This window comes from Mustela nigripes, chromosome 1 (genome assembly GCF_022355385.1).
Source record: "Mustela nigripes isolate SB6536 chromosome 1, MUSNIG.SB6536, whole genome shotgun sequence".
Lineage (NCBI taxonomy): Eukaryota > Metazoa > Chordata > Mammalia > Carnivora > Mustelidae > Mustela > Mustela nigripes.
In genome coordinates this window covers 163118013-163131889 of record NC_081557.1, presented here as the reverse complement: position 1 = coordinate 163131889, position 13877 = coordinate 163118013, and positions in this window count along the sequence as shown.

Sequence of the window (13877 nt, the reverse complement as noted above, 5' to 3'; positions counted from 1 at the left end):
TCCAATACCCACCACCTGGTTCCCCCAACCTCCCACCCCCCTGCCCCCCCAAAACCCTCAGATTGTTTTTCAGAGTCCATGGTTCACCTCCCCTTCCAATTTCCCTCAATTCCGTTTTCCTCTCCATTTCCCCTTGTCCTCCATGCTATTTGTTATGCTCCACAAATAAGTGAAACCATATGATAATTGACTCTCTCTGCTTGACTTATTTCATTCAGCATAATCTCTTCCAGTCCAGTCCATGTCGATTTTGCTTTGTTTTGTTGACTGTCTTTTAATTGGAGAATTTAATCCTTTTATGTTTAAAGTAATTATAAATAGGTAAGGACTTACCATTGCCATTTTGTTCATTGTTTCTGGTTGTTTTGTAGATCCATTGTTCCTTGTGTCTATCCTGCTGTTTTCTCTTGTGTGTTTTGATGTCTTTTGGTATGAGTGTCCTTTGACTTCTTTATTGTGTTCTTTTGTGTAGTTACTACAAATTTTCCTTTGTGGTTTTAAATAAATTTTAAGTAAAATACCTTAAACTTACAGCACCCTATTTTAAACTGATTACAATTAATTTCAATAAAATTAGTAAACCTTACATTTTTATTTCTTCTCCTCACATTTTAGATGATTGCTATCATAATTCACATTTTTTATATTAAGAGATTATTGTAGTTATGGTTATTTATACTATTTTTTTTAACTTTTAAACTAGAGTTGTAAGTGAATTATGCATCACTATTGCCATGTTGCTGAATCTAATATGACCATGTATTTACCTTACCATTCATATTTACACTACCTCTTTATGTTTTTGTGGTGTTAATGAGCATTCTTTTACTTCCATTCAAAGAACTTCCTTTAGTATTTCCTGCAAGGCAGCTCTGGTAGTAATGAACTCCCTCAGCTTATGTTTGTTAGGTAAAATTTTTATCCCTCCTTCACTTCTAAAAGATGACTTTGCCAAGTACAGACTTCTTGGTTGACAGTTATTTTCTTTCAATATTTTAAATACATTATCCCTTTCTCTCCAGCCCTAAAAAGTTTCTGTTGAGAAAATTGTGTCTATGGGGATTTCCCTGTACGTAACTTCTCTTTTCTCTTGTTGCTCTTAAAACTCTTTTGTCTTTCACTTTTGACAATTTAATTATAATGTGTGTAATGAGTCTGGATGTTCATTTCTCTCCCCAAATTCAGGGAGGTTTCAGCCATTACTCTTTTTTTAAAAAAATTTTATTTATTTTTTAAATTTCTTTTCAGTGTTCCAGAATTCATTGTTTATGCACCACACCCAGTGCTCCATGCAATATGTGCCCTCCTTAATACCCACCACCAGACTCACTCAACCTCTCATCCCCATCCCCTCCAAAACCCTGTTAGTTCCTCATAATCTACAATCTCTCATGGCTCATCTCTCCCTCCAGTTTCCCCCAACTCCCTTCTCTTCTCCATCTCCCCATGTCCTCCGTGTTATTCCTTATGCTCCACAAATAAGCAAAACCATATGATAATTGACTCTCAGCATAATCTCTTGTTTCACTCAGCATAATCTCTTCCAGTCCAGTCCATGTTGATACAAAAGTTGGGTATTCATTCTTTCTGATGGAGGCATAATACTCTTTTCATAGTATGAAAAACTACATCTTCTTTATCCATTTGTCTGTGTAGGGTATCTTGGTTCTTTCCACATTTTGGCAACTGTGGCCATTGCTGCTATGAGCATTGGGGTACAGATGGCCCTTCTTTTCACTACATTAGTATCTTTGGGGTAAATACCCAGTACTGTGATTGCAGGGTCATAGGGTAGCTCTATTTTCAATTTCTTAAGGAATCTCTACACTGTTTTCCAAAGTGGCTGCACCAACTTGCATTCCCACAACAGTGTAAGAGGGTTCCCCTTTCCCCACATCCTCTCCAACACATATTGTTTACTGTCTTGATAATTTTGGCCATTCTAACTGGTGTAAGGTCATATCTCAATGTGGTTTTGATTTTAATCTCCCTGATGGTTAGTGATGATGAACATTTTTTCATGTGTCTGTTAGCCATTTGTATGCCTCCATTGGAGAGGTGTCTGTTCATGTCTTCTGCCCATTTTTGACATGATTATCTGTTTTGTGTGTGTTGAGTTTGAGGGGTTCTTTATAGATCTTGGATATCAGCCCTTTGTCTGTACTGTCATTTGCGAATGTCTTCTCCCATTCCATGGCTTGCGTCTTTGTTTTGTTGACTGTTTCCTTTGCTGTGCAGAAGGTTTTGATCTTGATGAAGTCCCAAATGTTCATTTTCACTTTTGTTTCCTTTGCCTTTGGAGACATATCTTGAAAGAAGTTGCTGTGGCCGATGTTGAAGAAGTTACTGCTCATGTTCTCCTCTAGGATTCTGATCAGCCATTAGTCTTTAAATATATGTCCTGTTCCTTTTTATTTCTCTTCTTCTTCAGAAATTCCCACAGTGCAAATACTGGTTTTGTTTGTTTGTTTGTTTCATTTTCTCCTAAAATTCCTATACGTTCTCCTCAGTTTTTAAAACTTTCTTTTTCTTTTTGCTCCTCTGGATAATTTCCAATGTCTTGTACTCCAAGTAGCTGATTCTACTTTTGAAATTCTCTATTGTATTCTTTAGTTCAGTTGTTGAATTATTCAACTCCAGGATTTCTGTGATTTTGTTTGTTTGTTTTTGATGGTTGCTATTTCCTTGTCAAACTTCTCATTTTTTCCATGCATTATTTCTTAATTTTGTTTAGTTTTCTGTGTCTTCTGGTAGTTCACTAAAATTCCTTAAAAGAGTTATCCTGAATTCTGTGTGTGACAGTTTGCAGATCTTCATTTCTTTAGGGTAAGTTATTGAAGCTTATAAGTCTTCCCTGGGGTTGTCATATTTACTTGATTTTTTTTTTGTGATCCTTGATTCTTTATGTTGGTACCAGTGTATTTGGGTACCTGGACCCCTCTTCCAGACTTTACAGGTTCATTTTGCAGAGAAAGTTCTTCCTCAGGCAGCACAGTTTAGGTTTCTGGGTGTTTCTTCTGGTAATGTCCTTGGACTTATGGGAGCTGCTATTTTGGCCTGTATGGGGATGAGGCAAATATTTGAACTCTGAGGATGGGGATGGAGATGTGCCACTGGCTGATAACAGTTAGATAGGACTGCTATCTTGATTCTCTGCCCACGCAAGTCTGTAGGATGGACTCAGTGGTTGCCTGGATTCTCTGGTCAAGCTTAGATGGTTAGGCATTATATTCAGTTATAGATGGGGCTATAAATTAGCTTTCTTGCCCTGGGAAAGCAACTAGTAGAGTTCAGGACCTGTACAGCTCATTGTTTAGGGGCATAAACAGGCCAGTGTGTGCCCTTAATTCCCTAGTCAGATGAGGCTGCTGGTTTTGCTCTGCAGATGGGGAAGCCATGGGCTGTGCTCTCTGTCCCATTGCCACTGTCCATAGGTGTTGCATGGGTTATACAGCTTCTCATGTGCTATAGTTAGATTCCTTGGTTGGACAGGCTGAAGGCTATATTCAGTGATGAATGGGGATATGAATTAGATTTTCTGTCCAGCACAGCAAGCGAAGTAACTCTAAAGCTGGTAAAGTTCATTGTTTTCTTAACTCAAGCCAACCGACATTCCAAGTGCTCTGACTGAAGAGGGTCCTGGCTTTGCTCTGCAATGTATCAGCGTTGCCTACCCACTTCTTGGTTCCAGTGCTGGGGGCTACACTGCTTCCAGGAGATGTCTCCAACCCTTCTGATGGAGTGGGGCTGGAAGACACTCTCCACAGTGGTTGAAGCTATGTCTCAGCTCTCCTGCCTGGGCAAGAGGAGGAGAGGACACTCTGGGTTACTCTCCATTTCCTGGGCAGTTTCTCTAGGTGGGAGGGGCCAGGAACTACCTTTACCCTTGGATATGAATTATTCCACTCCATTTCTGGCACTGGCTTTGCTCTGGACGCACTTCGCAGCTAGAGCAGAGCTGTGCCACGCAGTTACCAGGAATTTTCACCGGTCCTTCTATTCATATGGGTCTGGAAGACACTCTCCACAGTGGGTGGACTATGATTCAGGTCCTTGCCAGCTTTGGGGACACCAGGGACAAAGCTGAGCTCTAGGTGGTTTTCCAAGGTGGTTGCACCAATTTGAGGATCCCTATCAGGCAGATCTGTATGTACCCTATCAGTTCCAGGTGGGAGTGTCCCCCTGACTTGGTTCCGCAAATGGGCAAAAGCACTGATTGGGATTACCACTCAGGGACTGCAGGTATGAACTCAGTCTGCGAAGACCCATATGGTGGTTGTTGCAAGTCCTTCTCCCCTTCTTTACCACAGTCAGATTCTTAGTTGTTGAGCCCTGCAAATCCCTGTGGTGTGAGATCAGCGTAGGGCTCTTGCAAAATGACCCACAATACTGAAGTGAGGCTGGTTGTCCCCACTGGGTTCTCTTTTCCTACTGGAGGAACTAGAGGTCCAGGGCAGATCTCGCTGTGTGTTACTACACTGGCCTAGGGTAGAGGCAATGCAGTCAGTGTGCAGACACTTCTCTTACCTTTCTAATGCAGTCTGTCTTCATCTCTGTGGTGCAGAGGGTGCTTCAACCTCATCACCATGTTCTAGGATTCTCTCAGTGGTGTTTTATTCTTGAATAGTTGTTAGTTGTTCTTCTTATGATGGAGAATAGTCAGGAATAATCTATGTCACCATTCTATAATATCTATGGTGGGCAAAACAGTGCAAGTATCTTTCTTTCAAAAGATCTCAGAGTCTGAAATAAGAGATAAAATATAAACAACTAAAATAAAATAGAAAGGTGTTGACACAACAGATGCATAAATTAAATAGTATCATATTTTAGAGGAAAGATAGAGGATATTCAATAGAGTGAAATCAAGAAGAGTTTGCTGAAGAATGAGGTATTCCAAGTAGGTATGGACCTGCTGAGATAAAGGCAAAGGCATGCAAGTGGGGTAGAATGGGCAAAGTTTTTCTGGAAATTGCTAACTGTTGTTTTAGGCTTAAAGGACAGAATGGATTCAGTTGACAACAGAATGATACATTATTGCCTTCAACTATGAAATAATCTTTAGTTAATTATTAACTGTTATGCTGGAGCTTGGTGATAACACATCTCATTTCTAAACTGAGAAGCTTAGGTATTTTCTAAAGGCAAAGGAAAAGTTATTGAAGGTTTTTAACAAGGGTATGACATAATCAGAATTATATTCATTTGGAAGCCCCAAAATTTAATTTGGCAGTTTAATTTGACAGCCCCAAAATTAATGATGTTATTCCTAGATTTGGGACTATCCATTATTAGTATATTGTTTACCTATTGTTGCAAAATAAATTATCCCCAAATTTACCACTTAAAAGAATAAGCATTCATTATCTTAGTTTCTGTAGATCCGAAAACTGGGCATAGTCATTGAATGATTCAGCTCTTCCCCAGCTATTAGACTAGGAATCCCAGCTCCTCCAAGGTCCTTGGCAAGAGACTCCCTCAATTCCTTGCCAAGTGAGCCTTTCCATAGAGTAGCTCAGTACATGGCATCCAGCTTCCATCAGAGTCAGCAAGTGAGAGAGCAAGAAAGAGAAAGCATGCACAGAGGATGTGAAGATGGCTATGTGAAGACAAACTTAGGATCATAGTATTGCATCTACAAGGTGGGAGAAAAGAATGTACAATAGATCCTTCCCTAGTGCCTCAAAGAGACCATGGCCCTGCTGACACCTTGATTTTGGACTTCTGACTTCCAGAACAGTGAGGCAATAAATTTCTTTGTTCTAAACCAGAAAATGGGAAGGGAAGGAAAGGGAAAGAAGAGAAAGAAAGGGCAAGCAAGATGGAAACCAGAGTCTCTTTGTAACCTAATCTTGGGAGCAATATCCCATTACGTGTGTCATATTCTATTCTCTGTGCCTTATTCTATTCATTCAAAGCACGCTGTCAAGCCCAGTCCTCATGCAAGGGGAAGGGATTACTCCAAGTTGTAAATACCAGTAGGTGGGATTTACTGGGGGCCATTTTAGAGGTTAGTTCGACCTAGTAAGCTCCAAGTCATGAAGCTATTGCAGTAGGTGGTTCCTGTCAGGCCGAGAAAGGGGAATGGTGTGAAAATGAAGATAGAATTAGAATTGCCAGGACTTGAAAACAGATTGGATGGGTAGGATGAATGGAAAAAAGGCGTCAAGCCTGGTTGATTGGGATGATTGCCAAGGGAGTCACAGAGAGAAAACATATGAGGAGAGGCAGATTTGGGAGAAACGTCAGTTAACAAGAATAGGTTTTAGGAAACACGGCATTAAGGAATTAGGAGAGAAAGAACCAAGAATTCTTTTGGTTCCATTGCCTTGCAGCAGCTGGTGTAGGAACAAGACCATATGGGCTTGAGTTAGACCCGGGTTCAAACAGTGACTCTCCCTATCACTCACAAGTCCTGTGTCACTGGACAAACTACACTGATTCTCAGTTTCTCTTCTGTTAATGTTCAAGATAATGCCTACTCCTCCTGGTTGCTTTTAGAGCTATATGAGATAAACTCTAAAATTCCTAGTATAAAGTAGGTGTTCAGTAAATAGCACTGGGTATGGTATCCTCTGTGTTCTCAAAAGGAGATATGAAACTAACCTTCATCCATGTCTCCTTACAGCCATCAAGTAACCCCATTTATATCATGTTACTTCGTGAACGACAACAACTGTCATGAAGTTTACTTCTATATACCTGCATGGCTTCAAATCATTTTATATGTGTAGGTTTTTTATGTATATGTCTCAGTCATGTCACACAAATATCCCCCAGCTGTGGATACTCAAACATTCAAGCTTGGATGTCACTAGCATTTCTTGTGTACATAAAATTAGTGTGTTATTTTCCTTCTCTCTCTCTCTCTCTTTCTCTGAGGCCTACTCCAATGTCCAGTTAGAATGTCATTTTTTTAATAACCTCTCCTTTTATTGGGTAGGAAGACAGTATAGTAGGTTAAAACAAAACAAAACAAAACAACAAACTAGAATACATTTGAAGACCTGAGTTTGAATCCTGATTTCTTTTTTATTAGCCATGTAAACTTTTGGGAATCTAGCTCTCTCATTCATAAAAATGGGGAACAGTATGACCTGCCTTATAGACCTCCAGAGGAAATGGCCCATGATTAGAAAGGTAGACATTGTCATCATCCTTTTCTTCCATAGCAACTGAGAAGTCACGGCCATGACATTGCTTCTACTGTTGCCTATTTTCTCCCACTATTGGATGTACTGATGAGTCCTTTTTGAAAGCTCAGCCCACGTACTCTCCAAATCCGATCCTGAAGATCTCTGATTTAATTGAGGCAACAGACAGCCCAGGACAGCTCTATCTTTAGACTCTAGGGCTATCTATTTTTCCACTTTTTCTTAAAACATTAATTTCTAGCAGATATAGTCCCTTTACTCATGGGGTCTGGTCTGGGGTGGCTTTCTAAGGAACTACTCTGCTCTCAACAAGAATCTCAGGGCTCTGCATGAAAGGACTTATGTCCAGAGTTTGTGGGTTTAGTTCCTAAACCGTATTCACCCCCTACCTCCACATCCACAGTATTCTCTTGATGTTCTTATCTGACGACTCCTGTGTGCATGGCTCACCCCTCCTTTGAGCTCATGTGCCGTGCTACATCTGAGCTCTCCTCCCTGGTATGCCCCCACACCTCCCTGTCCTGGCGGTTGCCTGAGGGTAATCAATTTCTATATGAACATCAAACTATCAATATCAATTTCGATATGAATCATCACAAGAGACCTCCCTCTTTAGATATCACCTGAGTTGAAAAACCTCCCACCAGATGTCTGTCCCAGCCTCACAGTTCCTGTCTGGGGAACTCCCCAGAACCCCTGTATTGCCAAGACTGAGGTTTGCTTGCCTCCCTTTGAGCACCCCCTCCTTTCCAGGGTTGTGGTCCTACCCTTCCACCGCAACAGAAATCCTGCCACTGGGTTATCACTGCATTCTCACTTCTTGCTACCCTCAGGGTTGCATGTTTAGACCCAGAAACACTATTAGTTGCTCTAGAGGGACATCTTTTTTCTTGCTACAGGGTTATGCTTGTTCCATGTGCAATTCTCTTGGTCTAGAATTCTCTCTGTCCCCCTGTCTTCCAGCAGCTAACTCCTTCTTAAGCTTTGGTTGCCGTGTCACTCCTTCCTTTATCTCCCATCCACATTCCAACTCTTGATCAGATGTTCCTCCTGTAAAATCTCCACCATGCCGTACCTCTCCCATCACAGAGCTCATCCCATTAAAGTGACATTACCTTTTTATTTACACATAGTCTCTTGTAGATTCTAAGCTTCCTGATGACAGGGAGTCCATCTTCCCACTGTATTCTTAGTGCGCAGTATCCAGTAGTTGTTGATAATACTATTTCTTATTGTAATATAATAATTAATGAATTACTGTAAATAATAAATGTTTTGCCAGATGCTAGCTAAGTGCCTATCTGAATCAGAATACCCCTTGCCCTGACAGGAATCAATGGCAAGTTCGGATGCTTGATCCACACCCGGGTAACACCCTCGTAACATTGCTTGGCCCCTGCATTCCAACACTGGCACTTGTTGCTATGCCTTCCAGACGCTGCATCTGGCCAGTGGGACTTCCTCAAGGGAAAATAGTTGATCCTGCTATGGTGTGTGTCTTGTTCCATGGTCTGCTTCTTCCCCATCTGTCCCTCCCTACTCTAGTTTTTTTATCCTGTAGTAGCCAGCCTTGAAGATGTCCTCCAATGAGTCTGCCAGTGTTCATGCCTGTGTGTACACTCACTAGAGCTGACCCATGTAGCTAACAGGATGTCGCAGAAAGGATGAATCATGATTTCCGAGGCTAGCTCATAAAAGATACATAATTTCTGCCTCATTGTCTCTCAGATTCTTAGCTCTGAGAGAAGCCAGCTGCCATGCCATGAGGACACTCAAGCATCCCTAGGAAGGAACCGAGGCCTCCTGACAAGAGTCAACTTCAATTTTCAACATGTGAATGAGCCATTTTGGAATATTTTTGCTCCATTCAAGCATTCAGGGGTCTGCAGATCTGGCAAACATCTTGATTGGGGCTTCATGAGAGACCTGAGGCAGAACCAAACAGTTAAACTTCGGAGTTCCTACTCTGTAGAAGGTTTGAGATAATGAACTTTTCTTTTTATAAGTTTCTAGGTTTGAAATTTGTTACACAGCAATATGTAACTAATTAAATTCCTTATTTCGCCTTATTTCACCAGTGAGACCACTCAGCCAACCAAGAAAGCATCGTCTTACCATGGCGACAAAAGTTAAAAAGACATATGAAAACCTGACTAGAAGTGTGAAAATATGGTAATTAAGGGCAGCTTGTGAACATGTGCACATGTGCGCGCACACACACGCACACACACACACACACACACACACCCCAGCAAGTGTCTCCCTCACTTCCCATGCTTCCTAGCTGAAACAAACCACTGACCCATTTAAGCATAATACAAATTAAAAAAAAAAAAAAAAAGGTAAGGGGTGCCTGGGTGGTTCAGTCAGTTAAGCACCGGACTTCAGCTCAGGTCATGATCTTGGGTTCTGGAATTGAGGCCCACATGGACCCCCGGGGTGGAGGCCTGCCTTGGGCTCAGCAGGGAGTTTGCTTTGTGCTCCCTGCTCCCCCTCCCCATGATTGCTCAAACTCTCTGAAATGAATAAATAAAATCTTAAGAAAAAAGGATCAAGGTAAAATTTTGCTCTAAGGAAAACTAAATAAAGCATAGTATCCATCTTTGGCTTTTTGGGTGGAGTGCTAATTCTACATCTCAAGAAAATCCACTGGTCGGCTTAGAAAAAAGAGAGGTAGGAGGGTCTAAAATAGATACACTAATAAAGGGGCAGCTTTCTTGAGACCGATGTTTTTCAACCTAGGAAAATGAAGGTTGAGAAGAGATATAATTTCAGTCTTCAATATCCTACAAGACATGGAAAAGTTAAAGAGGAATTGTGCATCTGCTGTCAGGGTGAATGCTTAGGTCTTCAGCAATATGGCCTTTGTGGCAGTCTTGTCTATATTTGGATTATAAAAAAAAATCATCCACACCAGGAACTAAACATATTTTTTAATCCTACAGAAGTTGCAGGTTGAAAGTATAAGCAGATGCTTATAAATCTTACAAAAATCACAGGCTTCAGGGAAGCTGACCTGTAAAGGTCATAGCCCTTCCCTTAACCAGCTCCCCCCAGTCTCAGTGTACTTGAGCTTTTTTAAATTCTTGCCGCCGCCTCATCCAAAGCAGCCTTCTAACGAGCACTCTCACCTTCTCTCATGCCCTTCCCAATCCATTCTCCACAAGGCACCTGGCATGCTCTTTTTCAAATGTAAAACCCATCATCTCTCCTATGCTATGCCCTTCAGGGCCCTCTCATTGTCCCTGCCAGAAAGTACAGACTCAGGCTCCATGGTCCTCGTCCTGTCACTTTCCCCATGTTACCTACCCCCTGCCTCCTCTCTCTCCTGCCATACCCCAGCCCTTTCCTATCCTGGGCTTTGGCAGTGGGGGTGTGTCCCATGGCTCACTTACTATCCTTCTTTGGCTTTTCCGTCTAACTCCCACGTCCCAGAAAGGTTTTCCCCAAAAAGCCTTTTGAGTACGTGGTTGGTTTCCTTTGCAGCCTTTATCATTATTGGAAAATAATTTTTTTTTCTTGCTTGTTTATTGTCTGTTCATCTTCCTAAGCCCTAAGTTTCAAAACGTCTTGTTCGCCCTTGTACTACCAACGCCTAGCACTGTGACTGGCATCTGTCATCCTCCTCCTCATTATTCCAACAGTCAAGGAGACGACATAGACAAGCGAACAGCTGGCTCTTTCAGGGCAAATTTCCATAATCGACACCATTTCACACACTCTTCCCTCCTTCTTTTCCCTCCTCCCTCTGTCTTGATTTCCCCATGGCTTGAAACAGGTAAACAGTCTCAGCTTTCGACTTTGCTGCTCCCGGCAAGTGCAAAGCAATTATGTTCTGCTTTTTGCTTCCGACTGAAAGATTGTGAGACCTGAACTGGGGGCTCCCTACCTGCCTGAGTCTGTCTTGCAGGAGAGGGAGCATGCGTTTCCTGTTTGGGAAAGACTTTTGAACATATTTAGCTCAGTGGCGCTTTTCTGTTGAAGTGTATTACTCCTGTGTGGCAGAAAGTGTCCCGCGAGTGAAGGAGAGTGCTGGGTGCAGCAGCACTATTAATAGCAATTTGGAAAACCGACTCCTGCAGGAGAGTAAGCCTCATGTCCAAGCGTCCAACCCTAGAACTTAGTCTGCGCCAGCCAGGCAGTAGCAGAGCCTCCCGGGAGCATCGCCCTATAAACAGAACTTATTGAAATGTCTTCCTTTTTCATTTTATCATACTGTCTGTTAACATGACCATGATTAACGTAACACAAAGTAAACCATAGTATTGTATTTGTTAATTTTTTTGTGTTTTTTACACATACTTTGGTAAATACTCATTTAGTTACCATTTTCATGAAATTGGGTATATGCTTTTACATAAAATACAGAAGGAATTCATTTAATTTTTATTTTCATTCATATTTTTCTCATCACATATATCACCTGGGATAATCATTTTTGGGTATGATAACAAAACAGCAGAATAAAAATCAAGGCCCAAGGCAATGCCTAGTGTGTTAACTTTGAAATAGGAAACCAAGAGAATAAATACTAAGAAAAGGCCTCTTACTTTTTTAAATAAAACTCTTATATCCCAAAATGGTTTTAAAAAGTATACCCTACGCTTATTTAGCAGACTTTACTTCCTTATAACAGGATTTATTAGTGACTTACCAATAATCGAAATTAAGTGCACACTGAGAAATGCATTTCTACAATTCTGAAGTCTAAAGTGGTCTGAAAACCAAGAAGGGTTTCTGTTTGTTGGCTTTTGTGGCAAAAAAAAAAAAAAAAAAAAAAAAAAAAATCGAACCTGAACTGATGCTTTTCTGTTAATTACCTTTAAGTATTTCATTGAGTGTGAACAGCCATACATTTTACTACAGAAATATTAATGTTAATGTATTTGATCAGGGGTATTGCCTCAGCCCACACCGTAAACGTTATTTAAAAAAGAGCGTAGGCACTTTATTATCTTTGAAAGAATGTGAAAAGCTTGAATTCAGTAACATATTCAATCTCCAGGTTTTCACCCAGGGCACTGGGAACCTGGATCACAGAATCATAAATAAATGTTCAACTTGAAGGTACCTAGGAGACAATATATTCCAACCTCCTCGTTTTATGAATGAGGACGCCGAGTCCAGAGAAGAGCAGTGACCTGCCAAAGGTCTTACTCCTCGGTTAGTAGCAGAGATAGAAATAGACTCCACTCCCCAGGTACTCAAGTCACCGGCTCCTTCCACTCACCGCCCTTCAGTGAGCTCCTGCCCTGTGGCTGGCATTTCTAAACAAGGGAAATAGGAGCTTGCTTCCTACCCTAGATCTGCTGCTGCCATGGGAAGGGAGACCGACACTGTACACATACCCCCTTTGGAAAGAAACCATGTTCCTCTTCTCTTCCTAAATTGATCCCTACAGAATTGTGCTGATTCTACTAACCGGCACAAGGACAGTCATCGTCACAGCCCTCCCCAATTAGGTAGGCACCGTTCCAAATGCTGAAAATGCCAAGTCCTTGACTTTATACTCCAATTTAACTTCATCTTCTGATAAGTTTCTATTAAAAACATGCCAGAATGCATATTAGCTTTCCATCACCAGGAATTTACTGGGCTTCTCTTATGTGTCCAGGATTGCCACATGCTAAATCAGTGATTTTCAATCAAGGGCGATCTGCCCTTCAGGGAGTATTTGGCAATGACTGAAAGCATATCGACTTGTCACAACTTGGAACATGCTATTGGCATTTAATGGGTAGAGACCAGGATTGTTACAGAAATTCTTCAATGCACTGGACAGACCATGGTCCAAAAGGTCAATAGTGCTAAGATTGAGAAAACTGGGGACTAAACACATACCATTATTCTCTGTTTTGGAGATTATATACTCTAATTTTGAAATAGGGACTTCGCTAACATTCATGAAGGTACAAAGCATAAGTAAATACTAAACTCCGTGTTCTAAGAGATTCAGAAACAGAAGACTGAAGTTCAAGCTCCACCTTGCCATTTCTTTTCCCTGTGATCTTTGGACCATCATTTAAGTGTTTGGTTCCTTAGACTTCTTATCTCTAAAACAAGGCTATTGATAATTCACCTACATATTTATTGGGCTGTTAAATCTAAAGAGATGGTGTTTTTGAAAAACCTTTGAGAACTGTAAAATATTAAATAACTTGTAGAGCAATAACACCACAATTCTTTACAACATTGTCTTTAACCAAATACAGATAGTCCTGTTATAGACGTGTCCTCCACTGACCTCAGTGAAGACTAGCAGTACCTCCTGGTGGTCCAAGTCAGGAGCACCACATCCTCCTTGAACCTTTTCTTTTCTCACTCCCCAATCAGTCAGTGACTCCTGGAGAATGTACATTTTTTTCTTTGTTAAAGGGGGTAAATGCAAGAAAAGAAATCCAAATTAATATTCCACGCAGGTACCCACTCATGAAATTAACATCCAATCACAGACTAACGGTTCAGCATTATTGAGTTAAGCGAGGCTGCCCTCTTCTTCTTCCATCTTGCCTTCCTGCCCGTTGAAATTTCTTCCCTTATTCTTTGGGAGAAAATATCTTCCTCGAGACTCAGTAACAAAGCCATTATTCCTTATATGTTGCCACCTTTGTTTTGGGGTGTGAGTAGACTTAAGGCCAGGTGGGTAGGCATGTTTGGGGTGAAAATCAGGATGTGAGCAAAGGCGTGGGAGAGAATCATTTGAGGTCTAGTGAAGGGGCTCAG